A 22591-nucleotide genomic window follows, 5' to 3' on the forward strand; every position below is an offset into this window, starting at 1 on the left:
CACGGCAGGTGCAGCAGGGATTTCTCAATGACAAACATGTGCAGGCAGAGTGTGTGTTTATCCTGTACGTACACTGAGAAAAATATAGCCCCCATCAGTACCACGCCTGAGCACACAGCCTGTGGATCAGGACAGCCTGACAGCTGGGTATTATTTATGGCAGCTTTTCCAACTAGGTAGACATTTACAAATCAAAATAACTGTCATCTGTGTTGTCTGAATTCAATTTTTGGTGTGTTCTATCCTCTGCTTTTCCCCTACCTACTGTATTATTAACAGCCCTTGGCCTCTCCCTGCCAATCTGTGTTTCCCCGTGGATGTTTTCTCTGCAGCCACAGCCCCCAGACCACCAAAGCCCCTTGCCCAGCAGATGGCACTCAGAGGCTCCAGGAAACCCACACGCTCCCAGAAATCCCCTCTCTCCGAGAAGATGGGGGTAATTGAGATTTATTTTCTGGCTGACACCATCTCGGGGATGCTAAGCCTGAGAGCCCCCGAGGGCTACCCAAGGAAAACTGAGGTTGCAGCTCCCCTTTGTCAGGAGGGCTGCTGGTCTTGGGTGGGTGAGATGCAGCCACCCCAACCCCTCCGTGGAACCCAGCCTGAGCTGTGGGATGGTGTCTGACTGCAAGAAGGGTGAATTTTGAACTTTCCCTCAAAAGCTCCAAGGCAACCAAGGGGGGAGGTGTTACAGCCACTGCCTTTAGAGGAGGGATGCAGGAACTGTCCAGCTTGTGGCCACCTAGGACCACTTCTTCCCTCTAGGATGCCTCCCCTGCAAAACCAGGCATGGGGCAGATGGTGCTACAAACTTGGGAAATGCCTGCAGGGAATTTGGCCCAGAAGCAGGATCTGGCCAGCAGCTGGTCCTCTAGAGGACAAACAACTTCCACCAGCACATGGCAGCCGATGGCAAATTCACCTGTGCTCTCCCCCTGCTTTTCTGGGCAGCCACACAGCAGCAAGACCCAGTGATAATGAAGCAAACTCCCTTTGCAGCTCTGCTTTTCCCCACAGAACTTTCATTACAGGAATAAAATTGAACAAATAAACCCTCCTCGCATCTACTCTCCAAAATAATAACCCCCAAAAAGGGTGCACAGAAAATTTATTTTTACCCCTTCGCTGCCACGGGAACACGCGTTTGTTTCCTAAAAATTGCACCTCTCACCTCATGCCCCATGACCTGCCCAGGGCTGGTGCAGGGTATGGAGGGCTGGAAGCTGGCAGGGGGCTGGATTAATGAGGGCACGGGGAGGCTGCAGCCCTCCCCATTAGCTCTCTATCATGTGCAGTAAGAGCAGCCATCCTACTGTGCAGCCCTTCCCATTCCCATGGAAACCACTGGTGCATCCCGCCAGGAGTATAAATAAACCTTTGCATGAACTTCATCCTGTGTGCTGTTCCACAGCTGTGATGTCTGACACCCACATTAGGGACACAGGTGCCTCTGTGCTGCATGGACACTGCTGCTCCCCCTCGTACCTAAAAACAGGCCAAGGTTGGGCACACAGGTGTAGCAGGCACATTCTTCTCTCACTCAAGATTTTTTCATAGAGCAATGGAGTTTTTCATGGAGTAATTACTCCAGGTAAACAATTCTCTAAACACATTCTACCTGGGAAAAACAAGGAGCAGAAATAGAAATTGTTTTCTCTTTCTTTCCTCTGTGCTCCTCTATGAAAAAAAATCTTGAGAGAAAGAAGAATGTGCCTGCTACACACAGGAAACCAAGGAAATGAGGGACCACATCAGGCAATATAACACACAGTCAAATACCACATCTCACAACCACAGTGAACAAACATAGCCCTGCCACCAATCCTAATTGTTATTTAAGTGCCTAAGAACAGCACTAAAGAGACACTCAGAATGCACATAATCTAATTATAACGAGCCTTGCAAAAACTAGCCCTGCATCTTCCATTCCTGCAGTGCTCCCCACACTCTGGAAGGGAAGCACTGTCCCACCTCCAGAGTTATGATTCCTGTTAGATATTTGTGATTGGGAATATCTGCTCGAAACCCACCCACAACACAAGCCAGGGAGCTTGGGCAGGAAGATCAGCATTCAGCCAACAGGTTTTGTTTCATTTTAATTGGGACAACTTGCAGATTATTTTTAAAAAATCAGGTCCTGTGGGGGACACACAATACCCTTAACTCTAGCTGGAGTGGTCCATGTTTTATCTACACACATTATACCTTTCCCATTCCTATCCCCCTTTCCATAACCATTTTGTCAGGGAGGAAGGTCTGTCCCAGTATTTTCCATGTTTGCATTACACAAAGGATTAGACACTGCACAATATAAGATCACCTGCTGCTGCACCTCAGGATAAAGTCTGTAAGTGTTATCAGCTGCCACGCAGGACTCCACATCCCAGGGTTTAGCCCTTACACACAGGTAGAATTAATATCAGAAGCAATGGTCGCAAAGGAAATGTCAAACCTTTCCAGGTTTTGGGTTTTTTAGCCAGGTCCCTCAAGCCAGCTGCCATCTGCACTTTATCAATTATTATCTTTAATAATTATCAGATTAAACTCCCTGAAGAGAAACTTCTCCAATTAATTACAGCCACAAATAGTAACGACAAGATCATTTCCAGACCTAGAGCAGGCTCCTCAATGATTCTGTGAACCTGTGAACCTGAGGCTCTGACAGCAAGGGAAAAAGCCCTGCCTGACTTTGTTGGAGTAATTTTATTAACTCTGGCTGGTTCTGTTAGTTGACAAAGTGACAGGATCCTGGGGAAAATTTCTCTGTGTGTTTAGTACATCTTTGGCAGGTGTCAAGGTATATTCTCTGGCTTGTCACTCACTGTGCTGCCCTTTAGATAGTTATTATTTCATGTAATTATGATTATTACATGTGGAGATGCCACCCTTATGAATAGCCTCTGGTTGCTGTCACTCACTGCAATGTGAAGCGGGAGGATGAGTTGTCAGGAAGGAGCTGCAGGGTATGAAATTGCCACATTTCTCCATTTTAAAACAAATAATCCATGTTTTTGCTGGCCATCCCTTTTCACTTAGCAAGTAGCATGCTCAGGACCGGGCAGCACAGCAGAAAATCACCTGCTATGAAGCACTGTGCCAGAGTCACAGGGTAAGGGCACCCAGAGAATAATTGCGAAAGGAGGAAGGATAACAACCCTGGAGCTGCACACCCGTGCTGTGCTGTGAATCCTCTGTGGCAGTTCTGCTCCAGAGATGCTTTCTCCTTCGCTGCTCAGTTCAGAATATCTCCTGCAGGTGCCCATGCCTACCCTCTGGGTGAGATGCATCCATCCCACCTTCCCACATTTCCCTGGCAGCTGAGCTGCCTGTTGGGGGTGACCCACACTCCATTTCCTGCAGAGCAAGGGAATTACACAGGATTTCACACCACCTCCTCAAAACTCAAGCATTCCAGTAAAAATCCTCAGTTTTGCAAAGCTGGGTTTCTGTAACAGACATGCCAATAATTCCTGCTCTGGGACGATTTCCCACCAACCAAAGCAAACCAAAATAAACTATGATTCTTTCCCAAAGTCTGCTACAGACTTTAATTGACCTTGGGCAAGTCATTTTGTATTCCAGGGCCCTGCTGGAAAATGGAAGTCAGGGTATTTTCTAAAAACTCTTTGGTCAAGCATTCATTCCTACAGTAATCTCTGAAAATAACAGCACAAGGAGGCTGCAATCTTGACTAAAGCCTTTTGGAGTAACTGCAATGTTTAAAAAAATGCACTTTCTCAGTCGATTTCAGATACCCAACACTTCTAAAGCACACAGCTCCCACAGGGAGTTATTCACAATTACAAATAGATCAATATTCATAAATCGTCTCCCTACAACAGCTGAACAAATCATTTGTAACGATTCATTTCCTTGATGAATTTCACCTCTTTTCCAGTTTGCAAATTATGTGTGAACAGAGCTGAATTTTCCAAATTGATTTTTTTGCAAACCCCCCCCCGCCCAGGTTTTTTCCATCCCATGTAATTTCTGAGAACAACTTTACATCTTAAAAGAACTCCAGGTCCTTCAGCCTTGCCTGGCCAGAGCTCCCCACCAGACCTGAGCCCTCGTTAGCAGCAGCCCCTCACTACAACCCCAATTCCCCTGCTCAGTTTAATGGTGCTCATGAGCTGCTTGGCTGCCTGTGTTCCTTGCCAGGATGAGTGCAGCAGTCACCATCAAGTTTCTACTGCAAATACTTCCAATATCTCAGTTTGCAGTCCTCTTGGAGATTAATTGAACAAATATTTCCCTTTCACATGAACACACTCCTGCCAGTAAACGTGCTCACTAAAACATTCACAGCAAGCTAACACAAAAAGGACAAAGGAAAGGTAATATTGAAGCCAGGCCTGCTGAGGCATTTGCTCAACTTAATACCTGCTCCCTGCTCACATATCTGGAGCTGTGGACAACACAGCAAAGCATCCCAGCTCCAGATGCTCCCCTTGATGCCCTGATCTGTGTCTGTGTCTCACTGCCTCCTCCTCAGTGTGCAGAGCCATCCCCAGCCCTGGCACATTTGGGAAGGACATCTCTCAACACCACAGTTAAACACCTTCATCCCAGCCAGGCTGGCTGTAAGCCCTGGCCACCCCGGCCATGCTGCAGGGGTTGCCCAGCTCCCTCCAGCTCAGGGCCTGCTCTCCAGCCAGCTCTGCACTCTCCTCCCACAGCTGCCAGGGATCCTGGTTCTGCTGCACCAGCACTGAGACCTCCTCTGCTCCATGGGGGAAAGGCAGATTGATAATTAAATCCACTATTGAGATATTCACATCCTGTTCCCTTGCCATTTAAGCAGACATAAAACATTTTATTATTCTGCTGATTTAGGAACCTGAATTTAAATATTAGAGTATTAAAGCGATACTTAATTAGTTGACTGAATGTTCTCCCTTTTATCAGTGTTGACAGATCTTAATTATAGCATGGGCTGTGAAAGCTGATAGAACAGCTGATGGCAGCAGCACCGCCAGGAATACTAAAGTGTGTCAGAATTACTTGTCTGTTTTCCCTCTTCCCTCTTGCTCTGTTCTTCAGGCATGCTCTGAAGTCCTTGGCAAATAAAGCCAATGCTGCAGCCAAGCCTGAGTAGTTTGGCATTTACTCTCAAGGACGTCAGAAACTGCTTGCCCTTGAGAGAGCCAGGATCATCTACAGGCCCAGACCTTTGGGAAGGAAAAAAGCCCAAAAAATAACAACAACAAAAAAAAACCCCCATATGATGGGAATTTATCTCCTAGTTAATTGTTTTCCTATCCACTAATCAAGCAGACACAGAGATTATCGTGAAGCAGGGGTGCTGATGTTAGTTATTCACTTAAGCCACACTTTAAAATGCAATTCAGACATGCAGGTTATCCCAGTGAAACCTGCCCTTAAAGTTCCCATCATCCTGACACGTCCCTGCTGCAGTGACAGCAGGGGTGGCTCTGAGAACCAGCCAGGCAGATTGAGGCACACCCCTGGTTCCAATCCCCTCAGACAGTGCCAGCACTGCCCTGTTTCGATGCCACCCAGAAGAGGCTGAGGGTTCAGCCTCCTTATTTACAGCAAGGATTGTGCTTGTTCCTGTGCCACAGCACAGGGATGTGGGCTGTGGCTGGAGGCTTCTGCTGGGGTGAATTACATCCCTCAGCAGCACATCCTTCACCTTCCTGGGATAATAACAAATGTCCACCTTCAGGGAAGGTGGCTGGCAGCAAGTATCTCTTGAAGAACATATATTTTACCTGCTCCCTGCAGAGGCCAAGCCATTCACTCTGAAGCAGCAGCATTTAACAGAGCTCAGCAGCAGAGGCAGTGACAAAACACAGCACTTGCAAGAGGAATGAGGAAATGACAGCTTGGGTTTGGCTGGGAGCCCATGAAGGTGGGCTGGTCACCTGTCTTGGATTCCTGACTTGCTAGCCCACTTGCCCAAAATATACCATCCAGCTCAGCCTAAGAGACACCAGTCTCTGAGTTTATTTTTTCTATTTATTTTAACACAAATTAGGAGATCTGAAGCTTTAGTTAGATCCTGGCATCCCACAAGGCTCTACCAGAAGAAATTCACTTTGCGAGGAAAGATGTTCAGCCCCATTCCAACCCCAAATGCTCTAAGTACAGCAAATACTGTCCCCCTTGACTGCTCAGGTGAGGATGGGGAAAGATCACTGTGCTCCAGTCTCATTTCTGCAAGTTCACTTCATAGAATCCAGGAGAATACAACCTGCTTACATTACATTGCTTGCAGAAAAAAAAAATTGCTATGAAAAATATGAAGAAAATGAGGTAGGAGCAATGTGTCAGAGCCAGTTGTCTAATTAGCTAAAGTTACAATCCTAAACCAGTCCCCAGACACCAGAAATACAGCTCAGTTCTCTAAAGTGCTGAGTGCTGACTGCATTTCAGCTCTGCATCCCCACCCAGAATACTTCAAGATTATTAAATCACCCAGATACAATTTTATTCTGGGGGAAAAGTGTGGTAAAAATAGTGAATAAAATCAGTAATTTTCATCAGTTTGTGTATCCTGCCTTTAGCTCCTTCCTTTTAAGGCTGCAGAGAAAGAGAAGTTGAAATCCCAGTGGAACGCTGATGCTTTATAAGTTATTCCAGCATGAATGATCTCAACCTCAGGAACGATGTGTGCAAGCACTGCCAGAGCAGAGAAGACAGGCATGGAAGAACAGCCCCTTTGTTGTCACTACTCAGGCATGTGATGGGTTGTGACACCTTTTCTGTGAGTGCCATCCATCACTCCCAGATGTTAGCACAGAGCCTCACTGCCTCCCCACCAAGGAGCTTTTCATTCCCATTGCCAGGCACAGAGGGAAACAAGTGCCTTTTCCTGCCTTTTCCCAAGAGATAAGAAGTAACTTTGCGCTTTGTGCATCACGGTGGGCAGGCAGAGGATCTGTGCACTGGCTAAAGGCACCTCTCTGCTGCCCTGTGCCATGGCACTGATGCTGGGAGTGCAGCCTTGTCCCCTGTGAGGGCACCAGGACCTTGTCCCCGCTCTGGTGATGGCCAGCACTCTCCAGGAGCTCAGTGAGGAATGCTGCCAGCATAGTCAGTGCTCAGGCCTGACTCACATCAGGCTTTTTTAGTTTTTAAATTAATCTAGCTGGGGGAAGAAGTGCCCAGGCTGCATCCCCTGCCACTAGCTCTGCTGCAGCAGCAGGGCTGGATCAGTAGGGCCTGCCTGGCTCCTGGCCTTGCCTTTATAAACACACTTAATGATCAGCAATGATGTCTTGGCAGCCTCAGCCTCTCTCACTAATGCCCATGTGCTAGGAGGGCATTTTGCCTGCTCCCAGACAAGCCAATCCCGTTTAACAGGGCAGAGATTTAAGAGCAGCAGCCTGCACGGCACAGCCCAGTGCCAGGCAATCCTCTCGCTGCAGCAGCCAGGCTCCCTGCTGCCACAAAGCTTCTCCACCTAATGAACCTGCCTCCCAGGGAGGGAAAGGCATCCAGGGGACAGCACTTTCTGGAGTCCTGCTGGTGCTGGCTCACAGCAGCCCTTTCTGACAGGCAAGCAGACATTTGCTGTCTCTCTGCTCCCCCAGCAGCACCGACAGGGCCGGGCAACGAGGTGATTTATCTAGCAGAGGTTTGCAGGACTAAATGCCAAGGTGGCATCCTGCCCCGGTGATAAATCCACCCACACGTGGATTCAGCACAGTGTGCAGGCTGCAGGCAACAGGGGAAGGGGTCTGCCTGCCCTGCAGCCCCCCTCCACTCAGCAGGGACACCCTGATGCTCAGGTGTTATTCTCCACCAGTTCCTGGGTGAAGCCCAGTTTTACCAGACCCATAAAAAGGCAGCAGAACACAGCTACCCCTGGGCTGGGGTTGTTGGCACTGAGCTGTCACCAGTTGGCACTGCTGGCAGGGGGCTCTGGCTGGCCAGCCCCCAGTTTCACTCACAGGAGGGCAGCTCTGCCCACCTGCCTGGAGGATGCTCAGTGAGTGCAGCTGCAACTCAAGGGCTTCCCCTGAGCAATCCAGCCTTGAGTGCTTCAAAGGACAATGCCATTTTTCTCCAAGGTATCCCATTACAGAGCCATTCAGGGCAAATCCATCATGTCACACAAGAGCACATTTCAGAGATCCACACACCTGGGCGATGCCCACGCAGGGAGAGGGAGAAGAAATTGGACCTTGTTTGCCAAGTCATCTCTCATCACCGACCTCAGCAAGCTTTTCTCTCACCACCACTGTTTTTCTGCCACTACAATTACACTGAATGAGTTGTAGCATCTTCCTGGTGTGTATTGCCTTTCTCTGGCCACCATCCAGTGTTTGCCCCATGAGTTCCCTGCCTCTCTCCAAGAAGCTGTCACAAATGGAACCACAATAAATGTAATACACAGACCACAGCTTTCCAGAGAGCTGGCAGGCTCAGCCAGCAATGATAAAAGATCAATGAGAATTTCAATTGTTGTTTTAAATGCCTGTTGGGCTGCAAACTCCCTACCTTTGATCACCAACCACACACAGTGAGTTGATTTTTTTCTTTATTTAATTTGTATGCACAGGGGGGATGAGAGGTTTAGGATTCCACAATGATGAGGGCACCAGAAACAAAAAATGCTGCCCATGGAGTCCTTCCCTCAGTGATAGACAGGCTAAACTGGAAATACATAACAAAGAACAGGCATGGAGTAAGCAGAACCTTAGAAAGAGAACCTCTACTGAACAAAAGAAACACAAATGCCTTTTCCTCCAGGTTTCTTTGCATTTAGGACAATTCTTTTCTCTCAATATCCATCAACAGAAAGGAGTTAAACTGAATTCTCTCAGTCCACAGGCTGCAAGTGTATTGTGCAAGTGCAAGGACCAGACCCCTCCAGTGCAGCAAATGCCAGCTGGTGCAGCTACCCTGGCTTGTGCCAGCTGAGGCTGTGACCCCTCCTCTCCAGCTGCAGCTGGCTTTTCCCAGCCTCCTGCTGGCATCGCTCTCGGTGGGCAGCAAAAGCTTCTGCAGCACTGTTGCGATGGGAGCTCACTATCAGAGGATGAAAAACAGTTTGCAGCCAACTGTAATATCATTTCAGCAAACAGCACGATAAATCAATGGCTGTAAATTAAGCATTTTGTTTACTCTCCACACAGCAGGACTCTTCCCTTGGATGCAATGCCAGCATCAGTGAGCACTGCCCAGAGGAGCTGCCTGGCACAGTGAGATTGTGAGGGAGCTGTGCCACATGGGGACATCCATCCACGGGACTGCTCCCATCTTGCCCTGCTCCAGGCAATTAGCCCTTTGCTGATGGCATGTGCACATTTCAGTGCTGCCTGGAAAGCTCCCAGGGACAGTGATAAGTCTGTCCCTTCTCTGCCTCTCTCCAGCTGCCTTTGGGAGGGCACAGGAAAGCACATGAGATCCCCATGAATGCAGCAGTGGGAAGGTAAAAGGGTCCCAGCTTCTGCCATGGAGCCCCAGGCTCACTTGCTGTCTTTGCTGAGGCTGTGACAGACAAGAAACTCTCTCCCCACCACCCCAAACCTGTTAGAAGGAGATGGGATGCTCCAAGCCTGCAAAACAGGAGAAAGAGAGGCTGCGTCTCCCACTGCCTCCACACGCAGCTGTCCGTGTACAGTGGTTGGCATGGGGCATTCCCTCCCCAGGGAGGGGTTCAGCTGTGCAACATCCACCCCCAGCATCCCTAATACTGCTTCCAATGAGTGCTAATACTGACCCTGCAGCTGGCACTGCCACAGAGCCTCTGTCAGCAGAGTGGGATCACTCCCTGCCCGTTCCCCATCCAAACCCCTTCAGCCCTGTTCAGCCCACAGTGCATGGATGCTTCCCCTCGCTCCCACCCCCACACTGTGTGAGAGACAGGACCTTTATTGGTGCTTTTTATGATTTCCTGGTAACGTGTATATGCCTCCCTTCTGGCACTTTAGAGCAGAGGTGAGACTTGAGCTCCTATAAACCACCAACACCAGGAAGTCGAACAAGTCCCTCTCCCCACGTAAAGAGTGCAGAATAAGCAGAGCAGTAATTCAGCCATGCTTTCAGGGAATCCCCCCCACACTTTCTTTCATCTGAGCTGCCACTCTCCCTCTCCCTCACAGTGCTGAGCTCCCCCTTGTCCTGCCTGTGCTATCCATGGCATTTGCAGGCAGGCACTGGATTAAGGGAAAAGCACACCAGGAGCTTTGCTGCTATTGTCCATCTCACAGTCTGTCTGTTCACAGTTTAACCATTCTAATCCCTGCTCTGTGGTCTGATGTGCCTTCAGCCACACAGGAGACGAGTTGGAAAGATCTTACACAACTGTTTCAAGCTTAGAAGTACTCGGGTATCAGGGACCTCAGAGGGCCACACTCTGAGACACTGATGGACACAAACAGAGATAACCCCAAAGGGGCTTACACAGGGACAGGCTGGGAGAGGAAACACAAACAGAAAAATGAGGAGGGGAAAAAACTCACACAGCAAATCATAACACCTAAATACCTAACTAGGGGTACAACACCTAACACAGCCCTGAGAGCCTGGCCAAAAATCAGCACATCACCATATCCTGCTCTCATTAGGGGTAGAAAGCCTGTAAAAGGAATTGTTCCTCCTGTCTCTGGCCAAGAGCTGGTCACCTCCTCCAAGAAATGAGCAAAAGGCTATTTGCTGGTAACTCGGCCATGCAGCCCCTTCTCTACACTCAGGACACAGCTGTATTTTAACAGCAAGGCAATCCCTGCACTTACCTGTAGTTAGCATGGTGGCTGCAGCCCCTCTGCGACTGGGGACCTTACATATGTGAATGACAGCAGTATTTCAGAGGATGACAGTGATAGCCAATATAGACTGGTGAGTTCCCTGTGAGGAAGTATTATGAAGCCCATAAAAGCTGCAAAGGACTTTGCAATTGCCATCAGTTTAATGGGGAAGACACTGCAGTGATGAGCAACAGCCAAAAACCTGAAAAGAGATTTTCCAGCCGAGACAGAAGGGAAATGGAGCAGCTTGGGTACAGACCTCAGGAAGAAGGGACCAGAGCTGAGAACTGAACACTGATTCCTGCATATCAAGTCACAGCCACAGGCTATAATGGGATAAGATATCCAAGAGAATTCATTCAATAACTTACTGTGAGGGCTTTTTTCGTTGTGACTTTTTTTTCCTGTAGACCGTTGAAAATGGACTACTGTGTAATTATTTGTGAACACAAGTTTCCCACATTTTCAGCCAGCTCCAGGGAAGTGAGAAAGCTATATTTACTCTGGTTCAAGTGCTTTGACTCTCAGCAGATCAAGTGCAGCATGAATCCCCAGGTCTCCCAAAGAGATCGTGTGGACCAGTCTGAACTCATCAACCCCTCTGCACCACCAGCCCTGGATTGCCCCTCACCTCCCAGCCCTGGAAAAACAGCTGGGAGCCTCCAAGCCTCTGCTCATCTCTCAGATAATGCTTTCATTTCAGTGAGGTGGGTACAGGTACCCTGGGATGAATTCAACTGTAAATATTCAGAGTGATTCATTGTTTGGCTTTCCTCTCCAATCTAAATAGTTGGAGCTGTCAAAATTGATCTGAGTTTTTACGGTACAATACTTTAGAGAGAGAACAAACTGTGGATTAAATTTGCTGTTGTGGCCCAAAATAGCTTTCAAATATCAACACAGGCAAGATACACATAAAAGAGACTATTTCCTTGTGAAGCAAGGCAAGCCCTCCTATCTCCATTTAACTGTTTCTCCCTGGAGATGCGCAGCACTAGGCTGAGCATTTGAGCTTCCTCCTTCTTCCCTTCCCCATCACTGGGTTGACTGGGAGCTGTGTGAAAACCTCTTTTGTTCATAAAAATCCCTGCTTGGGCCCAGTAATCTGTCCAGGGTGGGAGCAGAGCTGAAAACAATGAGTGGCCCTTACTTTCTTACCATATCATTAATGTAGTGCTTATCAGAACAGCAGATTATTTTTGTTCAGTGGGTGGAACTGCTCTGATTTCTATTTCTGTACTCTGTACCCTTCCAGTAAAGAATAGAAGGGAATATGGATCATCCAGCTTTCAGGTTCAGGGACATTCATGGGTTTGCACACCTCTTTGAAGCACACAAGCATCCTTGTGGTGTCAGCGATTCTTTCCCCTTCCAACAGAAGAGCCTGACTCTGCCACCCCTTCCATTGCAGGGAAGCTACAGACACGAGAGACTGATGGCAGACTGGAGGAAAAAGAAAAAAAATATCCAAGGAAACAAGGGAAAAAAAACCACTTACAAAAACAAAGTGCAGATAAAATCTTGTCTGGTAACTCCCAGATTCCTGAGGTCTGGAGTGCTGAGTTGCCCCTGTGTGATTTTCTCCTGAGGCTGCCACAACACCTCCTGAAGGTGTTCAAGGACACAGGGATAGTGGCCGGTCCTGTTCTGCTGGGATGTGTCCTGCATCCTGGGATTTAACCTCAGACACTGCAGATGACAAAACCCTGCCCCTCTGAGGCTGCCAGGGTGGCACTGATAAGTTGGTCTCCACCACCTTTCTTTGGTGTAATCCTCTCTCCATGGATTCCCAATAGATTCCCCTTTGGCTGCAGTTCTGCTAAAGGCAGCAGGATATGTTCTGTCACTTCATGATGAGAGAGGAGCACACCGATGAAAGAAAATCCCTGTCCAGAGGGAAAACATTCTCCATTTTAAAAGACAGAAGAAGAAAACTACTTTTTCCCAGCTGGAAAAAAAAAAAACAAAACAAAACATGTGTGGTTTTCTAAATGTGAGCTACTGCTTAGGTGAGAAGCAGTCAAAAATACACATGGGTATAGCTGTAATCCAAGGCAGTCCACATCCCTACTACGAGCACAGCAACATTCCAATTACACCAAGTGCTAAAGGAAAAGATAACATTTTCTTTTGTTGGTTTCACTTTAAAAAAAAACCATAAACAAAAAGACCAGAACAAGGCAGTTTCCTGAAAGAAGGCCAGCTTTTACAGGAGGCACCTTCCAGAATTTCATGCAAAAATTATCAAGCAAGCCACTGTGAGGCGATATTATATTGAAAAAGTACAAATAAAAAAAATAAAAGAAAGCAGTAGCAGGAAGGGAAACTAAGAATTCTTCACAGAAATACACCACTGTTATCAGCTCAGGCACTGTGCATGAGCAGAAAGGGACACAAGAAAAGAAAAAGCCAAAGAACACTCCCAGTTTCTACAACAATTTTTCATTGTTCTTTACTAGGATGACTCCTAGTAAAGCTTTTTCTTTTTTGGGGGGGCACAATGTAAAAGTCACCAAATGTGTATTTTGACCTTTAATTCAATAATTAAGCTCATGTTGGGGTTGCAGACTCCCCTGTGTGAGTTATGTACTTGGTTAAAACAAGCTTTTAAATCAGGTGAGTGCCCAGTGCTCCCACAAAGGTCAGGGCAGAGGCCAAGGCACACTCCTTGGCTGGAAGATCAGCAGGGATTGTTTCAAGATAAACAGATAAAGCCATTAATGCTCATTACAGACTGGAGATTTGAAATAAATTGTCCAAGACACAACCATGTTGCAGGTCAGACCAAGAATCACCTGTGCAGCCAAAGTGGTTGACTAAATTTTGGGCACGGGAGCAAAAGATGAAGCAGAAAAGCTTGGTGACAAGAGGGAAAAGAGTGGCCCAAGAAGGAGCTCTTTAGCCCAGCTATTCGCTGGCAGAGGCCTGGAGCCATGAGCAGGGAAACATTTCCCAATTTAAAACTGGAACCCTGAAAAAAAAAGAAGACTTGGAGTATCCCTGCTAAAAAACCACCTGTGACAGTGACCATCCCCAGATTTCCTCCCAGTGACCAGGACAAGCTCTAACAAGAAGTACTATGAGAAGATGTGTGTTGCACATCTATGGTCTTTGCATCTGTGTGACAGCATAACTGTGCCTCAGTTTCCCCCACACAGGACGAGGCTACAGCCTTGGCTTTGTCCAGTCCCTTTCTCTGGGGGCCGTGGCAGCCGATGCCCAGAGCAGGGGAGGTGCCACAGTGCCACAGCAGATGAAGAGCACTGGCTGAACTCCCTGCCTTGTGGCTGCAGCAGTGCTTGTGACCACAGCCACGTGGACACCATGCCGTGAGGAGGAGTTTTCAGGGGAAGAGAGACATTTATTAAAAGAGCCCTAGAGGCAGGAGGAAGGGGCTGCTTCCCAAAGCACCAGGCTCCTCTCCAGAAGCCCCGCTGCGTCCCGCTGGACTGCCAGCGGCAGACAATTAATAATGTAGTGGCTGTCTGCTCCTGCCAGGGACCCGGGGGAGGCAGGCCAGCAGCTGCCTGCTGCTCCATTATTGAACAGATCTGAGAACAAACGTAATCTGTTTTCCATTTACTCTTCAGGGATTACTGCATGCCGCCTTTGTCTAGAAACTGTCTCCACTTTGCAAGCCTTTTTCCATCCATTTGCACAGCCCTGGTCAGTCTCTGGCTTCAGAGGGGCTCCTGATTTCATGGCACATCTCCAGAACTCTGGACCTTCTAATTAAGCCAGGCTGCAAAATTAGACCATGAATGACCTCTTGGTCTGGGAGAGTGAAACCCCCCCAGTTTCACAGGGGTCCTCTGCAGAGCATGTGAAGAGGAGTTACAGGTGTAAAATTTGGGGAAACTTTGGAGATATAGTCTTACATCCTTTAATTTAAAAATCAAATAACCCAGAAGACATAGATTTGGATTTATCATTGGAGCAAGCCACCTCTCCTCACTATCGGCATCAGCTGACAGGAGATGGTCCCACACTCAGGACATGGGCATGGCTCCAGGCAGAGAGGGGCAGGTCTGTCACTTTACCTGCTCCTGCTTTGTTTGCCTTCTAGTAGCAGTAACAGATTCACCAAGGAAGGAGGGGCATTTGCCTTCTGATTTACCCAAGACTACAAGCTGTAGGAGAGGTTCTTTAACAAATCTCAGATCACAACTGCAAAGTAAATCCCATCTCTACATATATCCCAGAGGACTGAGTGGAAGAAGACAGGATCTAACAGAATCCTTCTGAAGTGGTTCAGACTATATCTCTGGCACCAAGAACAACAATCCTCTTCCTAGCAGATCATCTTCATCTGGATCCCTGGGGCTGTCCCGCTACAGAGCAGTGCCACTCCTGCAGTTTACAAACAAGGCTGGTCAGAGCAAGGCTCTGATTTGTTATTGCACTAAGGACAGATGGATGATAAGGGTAGCTAATCCCTGATCACCATCCAAAAGCTTTTCTGCAAGATCTGGAGCAGAAATATAAAATTTCTATTCCCCAGGCTATTTCTACACACTTGCCATTTGCATCTGTCAGCAGGTAGCACAGGAAAGAGAATCTCAGCTCTGCTGCCCGAGGCAAGGAGACCATGGATGATTCCTATGAGCTTTTCTGAAAGCTATCTGTAACTTTTGGGTTCACTCAGTCCCTCCAGCACTCAGTATTCCTTTTCTACATGAAGAAACAGCTTAAAGTGCTGTCATGAGCTAACAGACAAATCTTAATGGGTCTGCACATCACCACCCAACCTGCAGGCAAATGTTCCTCTGCATTGAGGCAGGGCTACAAAGGAAGGACACCCTTGGGAGTACTGCTGGCACTCCTCACACCAGTTAATGCTCTCCCTGCAGAGAGATTAAAATTTAGGAGGAGAGGAAAAAGAAGAACAAGATGAGAACGAAGAGAAGAAAAATAGATGGAATCTGCCAGTGTTGCAAGATGTGCTGGCAAGTGGGCAGCCAACTTCTCTCTGCTTGAGAAAGGACATGTTACCACAGGCTGAGGCCTCAAGAACTTGGCTGCTGTACCTGGTAAGCAGACATTCACTTCCCCAAATTACCTGGTTTCTCTGCAATCACTGCTGGCTGCCAGCATTTCACTAACTGGAGAGCGAAGCCCCCACCTAAGGACACGCTGCCCATAACAGGACCCCAGTGATACCATAAGGTGCTGTTACTTTTGGGTCTGACCTCAGGGCTGAAGGGGTCAGAAGAGCTTGTTTGCCAACAAGATATAGGAGACCATTTGAGAGCTACTCAGAGAGGCTTCCTAAAGTCCAGGGCTGAGAACAAAAGCTCTTTTGGTACAAATCCATGACAACACTAATGTGTATTAACCCATGGCACATAAATCCTTTAAACAGCATGAAGAAACCATTAAGCAAAACCCATCAAATCCATATAAAATCATGCTTGCAGAGCAGGAAAGGGGTGGAGGAAACATACAGTGCTTTCTAAAAGTCTGGCTGAGGAGGAAATGTTTGCAGAAAGAGTGCAGAGACCCCAAGGAATCCATTAAATTCAGCATCACCACAATGCATTGCCAGTGTGGAAGGCCTCATTACTCTCAAATCACAGCCTCTAACCCAAAGCACAGAGCTGCTTCACTGAGATCTGTACCTAGAGAGGATAGGCAGTACTTTATTTCAGAGACACTTGCTGTCTACAACCTCTTGCTCTGACACAGGAGGATATTTGATGTCCACGTGCACTGCACTGAACCAGAACACACTCCCATCTCAGCATCTTGAAATAATTGAGAGTCCTTGGAGCCAAATGCAGAAGTGCTGTAAGGCAGCAGCACTTCATTCCCATGCTGTGTGTTCATAAGGAAGACCTCAAGGCTCTTTGAGAACATCACAGTGTCATAAGGGCCTTGCTGCAGCCATTATTAAACTCATTTAGCTGGTGTGTAAATGGAGGCCCAGACAGGATAAACAATCTGTCTGCTGAGAAGTGAGCACCTCTGAAATGGCAGTCCAAAATGATTAAAACTCTCATTTTCTTTACTTATCCCAAACATTTTTCCATTCCACTGGTGAGGCAAGGGGACATTATTGCAAATGTTTCCCTCCCCATCCAAATTCACTCTTCATCCCTGTCTGTTTTGAGACAGCAGAAGCAAAAGAGTTCCCATTTGTGGGGAAGAAAGCATCTCCTTCCCCTTTTGGGTGGGTCAGCACACTTTTATGTCTTTATGTCTGTGCTCCTGCACAAATGCAGTCACAACTGGAAATCTCCACCCTCAACCTACAATTGCCATGGGCACACCAGTCTGTAGCATAACAACAGGTCTTGGTAAGCAGGAGTGCTTGCCACACACCAAAGTGCTTGGCTGGATACACAGAAGTAATGGAAAAATGGAGCCATCCTTCTGCCACATTAAGGACATTGATCAATGAAAATGCTGCATTGAACAGCCTAATAGAGTTGTTAAAAGATCATTGCTGCTTCTTGAGCTAACAGGTCAGCTTCTGAAAAAATCATTTTTTATGGAACCCAAGAAGATATATCAACACTGGCTGAGATAGCCAGCAGGTGTAAATTGATGTAGTTCCACAGATGGCCATGGAATTGCCTTGATTTAAAATCAGCTTATAACTTAAGCATGTAGTATTTTTCAGCAGTAAATAATACCCATGAAAATTAGACAGGGGGTGAGGGGTCAGACAGGCTAAAGCTATTTTCTGTCTGTAGTCTCCATGCTATTTCCATGCTGTGGAATTCTTTCAACAGTGCCAAGAGACTCAGGGTCACCTGTAGGGTCCTAGCTGATCTGTGACACTGTCATCAATCAGGCTATTTCCTTCAGACTGAAAACCAGGGAAGGGTGTGGTGGCAAAAAGAAAATGCAGGATTCCTTCTCTTGCCATAGCTACTGGTCTAACCCCAAATTATTTGAGCCAGAAGTGCTGCTCCGAAAAGGGCTTTATTTTAAAAAATGGGGTTTGCTTTCATGACCCTTCACACTTCAGGATTCTTCACCCTGATCCCAGAAGGTGCCCTGGAGGTGGAAGAGCCTTCACCAAGAGAGCAGGCTCCTCAGGGACCATGCACTGGGGCAGGGTGGGTGCAGGTTCAAAAAGCAGGGGTGGTTTGTGAAGGAAGCCCCTGCTGTGCACGCAGCAACACGATCTGCACAAGCCCTAATCCCATCAGCTCTGGTTAAACCCATAGAGACCATTAAGATTAGCAGGATTCCAAGGCATGGTATCCAGCTGACTTCCCACGGGAATTAGACAGCTCTGTCCTTGAGATCTTCCCCTCAGGCTCAGGTACTGTGTTTCACTTTCCACAAGCAAACAACGCTGGAGAGAATACAATCAACACAGCAAAAAACAAGGCAAGAAATGGAACAATTTCCTGCATAAGTGCCTCGTGTGCTTTGTCTGGAAGTGGATTCTGAGGACATGAGTAATACCAATCCCAGAAGAATAAAAGGCAATGTGACTGCAGCCCAGGGAAGGAAGCATCTCCTGAGAAACCCTGGAAGCAGACCAGCATCCCACAGAGAAGAGCGCTGCTTTTGCCAGCCTGATCCATGAATGCCAGCAGCTCTGCCCAGCAGCAGCCAGGCTGGTACCACCCCTCCCAGGATCTGGCATCAGTCCAGAGGCGAGAGCTTGAGCTGATTCCTGCCCTTGACCTGGGCCACCTGAGCTGTGCAGGCAAGGCTGGGCAGCAGCTCAGGAGCTAAACCTGCCCTCACTGCCCATTCCAGCACCACTGGCTCTCAGTTGTTGTCCTGTTTTTAACTCCATGAGCCCCAGAGCTCAAAAAAAGGCGTTTTCATCTTCCAGAGGAGGAAACAGCTTCACCAAGAAGGCAACAGATTAGAGAGGTATTTATCAGGGCCTGATCCTTTATAAAAAACAACAAGTAAATGAGGGCAAACAGTCCCATTTTTGCTCTCTCTTTGCTTCTCTAAGCACCACAGACACGTGTTCAGACTCCCCCGTGGCTGGTGCCACTGAGCAGAGCAGACGAGCTGCATGCAGCCCTTTGCTGGCACCATTGCTCTGCTGCCTTCCGGACGCCTGGCAAGCAGCAGCTTCCCCAGCCCATAAATCGCACAGGACTCAAAATTAAGTCTCCTGCCTCCACTCCTGGTTTATTAACCCCATGAGGCATTAGGAGACCTTTTTAGAACCAGAATGGCAGATAAAGGAAAAGGTAATAAAGCAGAATTGGCTCTCAAACAACAAGATTTAGTCCCCAGGAAGATGCTTCTGGTCATATCTTTGAAACATTTATTCTGCCTCCACCAGCCCTGCAATAGCAGCACATTCAGATACCAGCAGCTGATGATTTTCTAAAGACTGCAGCATAAACATGAGACAACAAGAAGCAACACACCATGTTGTAAGCAGCAAGACATTTCAGGAGCATCTGTGCCTTGCCAAACCAACTCTCTATGATCCAACACCTTGGAACACCTCACCAGGAGCTGGACTGTAGATGAAACCTCTCCCCCTGACTTTTAGGAGGAAAACCTCCAACAACTTCAAAGGCAACAACATTTTCACCTTTTGTGAGGAGCAGCTGCAGAGGTGCAAGCCAAAGATGCTTTTATCACCTCATAGCACTTGGCATAAAGGATGGCACATGAGAGGGTCTGGTGTCACTTCTGTCTCATTCCAGCTCTGGTCTCCAGGCAGAGAAAGCACCAAGACACCCAACCCAGGGCTTATCCACCTTCCCAGCACCTTGGCACAACAATGCCAAGGGATGTAATGGTGACCTGTATCTCTAATAAGCTGCCAGATCTCGGTGTTCCTTCACCTTGCTGCCCCTGTGCAGCGAGGTGCATCTCACTAACCTGCTTATTTCACCGCGCCTCTGCCTGAAGATCCTGCCAACAGCAGCAAAACCCATTCTGTGTATCAGGTACGCCTCTCCTCCCCATCACCCAGCCTCCTGTTACATCCTGCTCTCTGGAGAAGGGAGCCTGCCGTGTTTTGCAGTTCCATGCCCTGCTCTTCAGACAGATTTCACAGTAATTGCAGAGCCGAGCCGCCTGGGCTGCGCGCGGTGCCTTCGCTTCAATGTTTATCCAAGGTGCCACGGATTTCCAGCTGTGATCTGTCAGTGATTATTTCCATACCCTTCACTTCACCCCTGTATGCAGGCATGTACCGAGGAGAGAGCAGTAATTAGAAGAATTGGGGTCTATTTAATTAGCTTCTGACATGATAACACAGTGGCTGCCTTCAAAGCAGGGAGACTCCCAGCGAATCAGGTGGAACGGCAGCAGCGTGGGACCTGCATCACATTAGCACAGGTTGCCTCTGCTGGCAGGGGGGATGGAGCATTTGGTCCTGGCTGGCTCAGCAGGAGGCAAGCTGGGCTTTGGAATGAAGGGGGGTTGCCCAAATTCACCCACAAGAGCCAGAAAGAGTTGGTTTCACACAGGTTCACGACACCTCATCCCTCAAGAAGAGGAAAGGTCTCCTCCCACACAACTTTCCCCTCTCTCCTTAGCAGCAGCGCCTGATTTCAAGAAGACAAGAACAGCTTGGGAAGGCAATGGGTAGTGGAGGTTCAACCTGCACCTTCTATAGCCCAGAGACCCTCAGAGGACCCTGGGGAAGGATCTGGACTGTTCACCCACAGCCTTTTCCATGGGAGAGCTGAACAGTGAATATCAACCACCACACAGCCTCAGGAGAAGCACCATGGGGTGAGTGGTTCAGAGAGAAAACTCGAGCAGCCTGCATGTCCCAGGGTGCACTCCTGCACTGGAACATTGGCACTGAGCTTCTCACATTTGTTTCTGTGTCAGGATGTAATTGCTTCTCCTCATCACCCTTTCACCCTGCATCCCATGGGCTGGGTCTAAGTTTGTACTCATGAAGGTCATGGTTCTGCTAAAGGCATCTTATTTTTGTTTCCAGCTCAGGCAGAGGGCACAGAGCTCTGGGGAAGGATGCCCCACTGCCCTGCCTCCCAGCAGGTGACCTCAGCCCTCCTGCTGCAGGAGATGACTTTCAGCAGCTCTTCTTCCCTAACACATCTCACCTCCGAGCTGTACCCTCGATCCTTTCGGACACCTCCTGCCTTAGGGGAACACAATTATCTTCAGGGGTGTTTGGAAATTAATAAGGCCTGGGTGATGGCTGGAACACATCTGTGCCAGGACCACCAGAGCAGCCTCAGGCTCGCTCAGTCCTGCCTTTGGGGATGCCAGCTGGCTCCCCACACCAATCTGTCACAAACCTGCGGTGAAGAGGCAGGATGTAAAACCCACAAACTGTTCCTCTACAGAAAGGAAATGAAAACCAAGCAGAAAAATCTAACCACACACACCCAAGTTCATCAGGAGACAACCAGAAAGAAGGAAAAAAAGGAGATCCCTCAAGATGACAGCAGAGTCTGTGCCACCAGCCTGATTCACACCAACTCCAGGAGGAGCTGCAGGTGCAGAGCACCTCTAAAGACAACATGGTTTTAGCTTCGTAATTCACCTAGGAGCTCACAAGAAAGACACCCCACCATCTCCTCCTAAACAGAAAGCCCTTTCAGAATCTGTCAGGATATTGAGTTTTTTCATGACAAAAAATGAGTTACGTGAAAGTCTCTTCCCCAGAAATGATTAAATGAATTCTGTCTCCACTTCTCTTTTGGTTTTACTGGTGCAAAACAAGAGAAGAAGATAGCTATCTTCTCCTAAGCTGTTTGCTGGGTGTATGCAAAACCAGGATATTCTGGCTGATTTTGGATGTAGGAATCAATGTCCTATCTCTGTTCTGCAGAAGGTGGTTTCTCTCAGAGCCTAGCAAGAATATGCACATCTATGACTTGAAATTCATTCTCTGGAAAAGTCCTCCATGCTTTGTTTAAAATTCATTGTTTCTTGTAAAGCCATTTGCTAGAATATTAATAGAAGGAAAATATATAAAAGGAAGAAATGCAGCTGACAGGAATTTGGTTAAAAATTTAAACCAATGTTCACAGTACTTTTCAATTTCTCTGCTCTGAGTTACATAATTTTCAATGCACAGGCCCTGAAACAGGCCTGACTTCTAATGCTATTTTGAAAAGAAAAGAGATGATTAATGTTTTGGCAGATCCTTGATTTCCTTTTCAGCTCACTGTGAAAATATGATTGAAAATGCAAAGATGCCATAAAAAAAAGAAAGGAGATGAAGGACAGAGCATTACACAGGAGAAAAGAGCTTGCATATCCAAAGAGGTCAAAAACTGAATTTTCCTTAATGAAAGGCTTGGCAGTGCTAGGTTAACACTGGGACTCAGTGATCTTACATAAATGATTCTGTGGTTCTAAGTTTGGGTCCAAAGCAACCACAATAAGACCAAAAGGTGCACAAATCCATTTTCCTTTGGTGGTGCTCCAGAGGAGTGAGGAGAACAATTTATAAGACCAATGGCTTGGAAAACACCTGCAGCTCCTTTCCCACAGCCACCATTTGACTCCACAGTGCAGGGGTGAATGATGCCTGAACCAGTGACCAACTCATTACAGCATTCAGGTCTGTACCTAATTCACATACCACTGCATGTGTTTCCATTAGACGAAATAAATACATATGATTCTATGAGTAATATCATTCTAAGTTGCAGAAGAAAAGAAATTGGTGGGGAAGGCAGGAGGGAGAAATGACTGAAGCACTTATTAACGAGAAACTACCCTGTAATTACACAGATTACCATTACCCCATCAAAAGGCAGCAAAACCACACTGAATTAACACCCAAACACTCCCAACAGGCACAAACTATTTCATAGCAGAGCTCTCCTTACCACAGACCCTGCAAGTAGCAGAAGACTTGGCCTCACAGATGGCATCTGCTCTCTATCCACCCCCTATTTATCTCCAACCATAATTAGGAAAAACACCAGCAATCAGAGGCC

The sequence above is a fragment of the Vidua chalybeata genome, chromosome 18 (genome assembly GCF_026979565.1).
Source record: "Vidua chalybeata isolate OUT-0048 chromosome 18, bVidCha1 merged haplotype, whole genome shotgun sequence".
Taxonomy (NCBI): Eukaryota; Metazoa; Chordata; class Aves; order Passeriformes; family Viduidae; genus Vidua; species Vidua chalybeata.